The 4,254-nt window shown below is 39.5% G+C and overlaps 2 pseudogenes; both read right to left on the bottom strand.

Moving 5' to 3' along the window:
• Positions 1–316: 316 nt before the first annotated feature.
• Positions 317–823, bottom strand: LOC101610528 (annotated as a pseudogene).
• A 674-nt stretch (positions 824–1,497) lies between these two features.
• Positions 1,498–2,403, bottom strand: LOC101605323 (annotated as a pseudogene).
• Between the last annotated feature and the right edge of the window lie 1,851 nt (positions 2,404–4,254).

Consider the following 4,254-nt stretch of genomic DNA (forward strand, 5'->3'; position numbering starts at 1 on the left):
TCCAGCCCTGTTTATTTATTTGAGAGCAATAGAATGAAAGAGGCAGAGAGAGAGAATGGGTACCACAGGGCTTCCAGCCACTGCAAATGAACTCCAGATGCATGTGCCACCTGTTTTATTTTTTTGAGATAGGGTCTCACTATATAGCCAAGACTGGCTTGAAAATCATTATGTAGTCCAGGCTGGTCTTGAGCTTGCAGTAATCCTCCTGCCTCAGCCCACTCTAGTTCTAGGATTTCAAGTGTGTACCACCTTGCCTAGTTTTCAGAATTTCTTTGGAAGTTCTGTTCCAATGCTGGTGAGGGTCAGCCCTCCATTATTCCTTGTAAGCTGTGCAGTACATTATGTCAGAATCAGCAGTTCTTTCCTCAGTGACATTTTTACTAGATTCCCATAGTTCTTTTAATACTTTCTTTTTTTCTAGAGTTTCCTTTGCTCACGTTTTCCTCTCTTGATTTTTCTTTTCTGCCTCTTGTTTCTCTTTGTAAACAGCACTCTTTTCACCATTGTAGAAAACATCCACTTTCTCCTGTAGGATTTTCTGAGCTAGCTTTCTGTTCTGATTGACAGATGGTGTCTGATGGCACTTAACTACAATGCCTGAAGGCACATGCTTCAGCACTACACAATTGTTGGTTTTGTTGGTGGCTTGGCCCCCTGGACCATGTCCTTTCACAAACTGCTCTTCAAGTTCATTTTCATTCAGGGGAAGCAGAGCAGGGAAGTCTTTTTTGCCTGCTATCTGTACCATAAAGGCAGCCATTCCCAGTGAGAGCAGTGCCAACTTCTCTTGAAGCCCGAATCCCTGAGTCTTGATGCACATTCTGGCCAGTAGTTGAGGAGAAGGAAACCAACCCCAGGTGCTCATCAAGGGTATGGCTTGATTAGGTCAAAGGACCCGCCTCCCGCCAGAAACCTCCAGGGAGCATCCACACAACCGCAAACCTGGGTCCGAAAGCTTGTAAAGCTCGGGTCGCTGCTTCTCCCACCTGCCCGAGGTTCTGTGTTAGTTTTTCAGCAAGCTCAGAAGAATATTTGTATTCATGGATTTAAAATTAGATGAGGGCTGAAGAGGTGGCTTAGATGTTAAGCCACTTGCATACAAAACCTAATGATCAAAATTTCTTTCCTCAGTTCCCATGTAAAGCCAGATGCACAAAGTGGCAGATGGGTCTGAAATTCATTTGCAATGTCTGGAGGCCCCGGCATGCCCATTCTCCATCTGTCTTTCTATGGCTATTTGCAAATAAACAAATTTTCAAAAAATAATAAAAGCTGAGGAAACATATTTTCTAAATTATAAACTACACGTGAAAAGAATTGAATTCATACAGACAAGAAGAAATGAGAATGCACAAGAGTGCTCCATGATGAGTTTGTTACATTGATTAAAAGATTAATCATGTTCTTAGACTTTTGTCAAGATTTGCAAGCAATAAGTTCTTATAGAGCTGTATGATACATCTCATACCTTTTCAATTGACCATTTTTTTTCCACAAATTTATCAGTTGTTTAATTAGGTTCTTAGTAAGAAACTTAGAACACCAATTTGTGAGGATAAACTCCATTCATTTAGAGCAAAAACCGACCTCAGGTAGCCCTGGAGCTGAGGAACAACTTTGATCTTTGGCAAAATTTGCGAGTCCACAGCTTTCTGATCCACTTTGCCTTGCTCTGTGATCTCGTATTTCTCCTTCTCTGTGTCAAAGATCTCACCTTCCTGATGCCTGGGCTTCCACAGTTTCTTCTTCTTGAAGTAAGCATCAGTGAGGTGTTTAGGAATTTTAACTTTGCTGATATCAATTTTTGTGGAGGTGGCAATGACAAACTTTTGTTGTATTCTATGCAGAGGAACTCGATTGAGAGAAAGAGGTCCAGTCACAAGTAATAAGCCAGCCACTTTTCAGCTGCTCCAGGAAAACCGCTCTCTTGCCTCTGTGGTGTCCTGTGAGGATGATCAGATGGTCCCGGGAGTGATGCTGGCACGCAGCCTTCTCACATGCTGACCGGAGGGTTTCTTGCCATGGCTCAACAGCTTCCGTGGTGCGTCTTCAGTAGGATAATACCTAGGCATTTTACAAAGTTTAACCACACGGGTACCCATTCTTGTTACCACCGACTGGTTTTGTAACCGTAGCAAGAACCTTTTCCCTTTCTTTCTTTTCAACCTTGGATTTGGCAGTTGAGTACTTCCCCTTGTACAGAGCCTTTCTGGAATATACAGCTAATCGTGAGTACCTGACAATTCCTCTCACCAGGACCGGGTTCCGGCTGCAGTGGGGCTTCCCCTTCTTTGGCTTTGTAATCTTAGGGTCACCCTTTTTAGCCCTGCCTACAGCATCAGCCTTCTTGACTGCAGGTTTCTTCTCAGTGTCTGCTTTCTCGGACTTTTCACCTGCCATCTCGATGAGGTTGTAGAGTATAAAGATCTGTCAAACACAGTTTTGAGAAATTTTTAATTTTTTTATTTTATTTTTAAAAATATTTTATGTATTTGAGAAAGAGAAAGCATGAGAGAGAGAGAGAGAGAGAGAGAGAGAGAGAGAGAGAGAGAGAGAGAGAGAATAGATGTACCAGTACCTCTAGCTACTGAAAACAAATTCCAGACACATGCACTACCTTGTGCATCTAGCTTACATGGGCACTGGGGAATTGAACCAGGGTCCTTAGGCTTCACACATAAGCACTTTAATTGCTAAGCCATCTCTCCAGCCCCAGTTTTGAGACATTTAAATTGTGCAGTGAGCATTGAAGTGACTCAGGGAATTACAAACAACTATCATATGGTTCCTCAATCCCACTTCTGGATCTATATTCAAAGGAAGTAAGTCATGATATTAAAGAGATATATTCAGTTCCTTTTTGCCTCATTCTAGCCAAGAAATGACATAAACTATATTAGCTCCCTTCTTGTTGCTGTGGCCAAATACTTAACAGGAAGCCATTGAAGTTAGGGAAGGTTTCTTTAGGTTTATAGTTTGAGTTGCCAATCTATCAAGGTAGGAAAGGCATGGCAGCAGGAGTTTGAGGCAGCTGATCACATATACTCCACACCAAGGAAGCAGAGAGCAATGAATGCTGCTTCTCAGCTCACTTATCACTTTCTATACAGTTGAAGACCCCAATCCACAGCTAGGGTGGATCTTTCATCTCAATTAATCCAGTCTAGAAACTCCCTCACAGAAATGTCCAGAAGTTCGATTCCATGGAGATTATCAATACTGCCATGTTAACAACTAAAGATTAACCATCATCAACCTCATATCCAGACATGCATGGATAAGGAAAACATGATTCAGTGGAGTGTTTATTATTGAATCTTAAATAAATAAAATTCTGCCCCAGGTAGGACACAAAGGACATTATGGCAAGTGAAAAAGGTCAAAGAAGCCTAATTGTTGCGTGATGTCATTTAAATGAAGAGTCTATGTATAGTCAAACTGATAGAGGCAAAGAGTTGAAAGGTGGTTGTCAGGAACTTAGGTGATGGGGTAATACTGGTCAAATGTTCAAGACAAAATATCCCTAGAAAAGAGCTGCATAGCTTAGAATCTATATTTAACAATACTGTAATATATACTTAAAAATGTGCTGCAAAGATGGACCTTTAGCCAAGCATTCTTATTATCTTACAATGAATGACTCTTGAAGAAGGGAAATTAGAGATTATGGGTTTATTTTATGATATGTACTGTGTTAATGGTTGCATCAATATTGTGCTTATATTCAAACTCATTGAGTTGTATACACTACATATATAGATTTTTATATATCAATCACCCCTCAGTGGAGCAGCTTAAAGATCATGATGCAAACCACACTTAATCTTTTTCAACATGCAGATGAATATTTTGAAATCATAGGAAACATAAATTAAGGCTTAAAATTTTTAGGTACATAAACATTCAGCATTGTATTAAATGTCTGCACGAAAAGTTTATATTAAAAAAAAACTACAATGAGATGTAGATTTTAGTGCTAGAAAAGAAAACAGTAATATTATGTGGTTTCTTTTTATAATATAGGTGAAATTACAAAACCCATGGTTGCTCTGAAGAAATAGTCAAGTTATTATCTTTTTTAAAGCAGAAATGTATATGAACTATCTGATACTTTCCATTATTGTTTTATTTAAATCACATTCAATTAAACGGTAGATAGCAACTAGAGCTTTGTATTTTAATTAAGTATTATTAAGTTCCCATATAATGAAATTGGCAGATGCTCTCTGTTTGGGGGAGTATGATTAGGAA

This window comes from Jaculus jaculus, chromosome 10 (assembly GCF_020740685.1).
Source record: "Jaculus jaculus isolate mJacJac1 chromosome 10, mJacJac1.mat.Y.cur, whole genome shotgun sequence".
NCBI lineage: Eukaryota > Metazoa > Chordata > Mammalia > Rodentia > Dipodidae > Jaculus > Jaculus jaculus.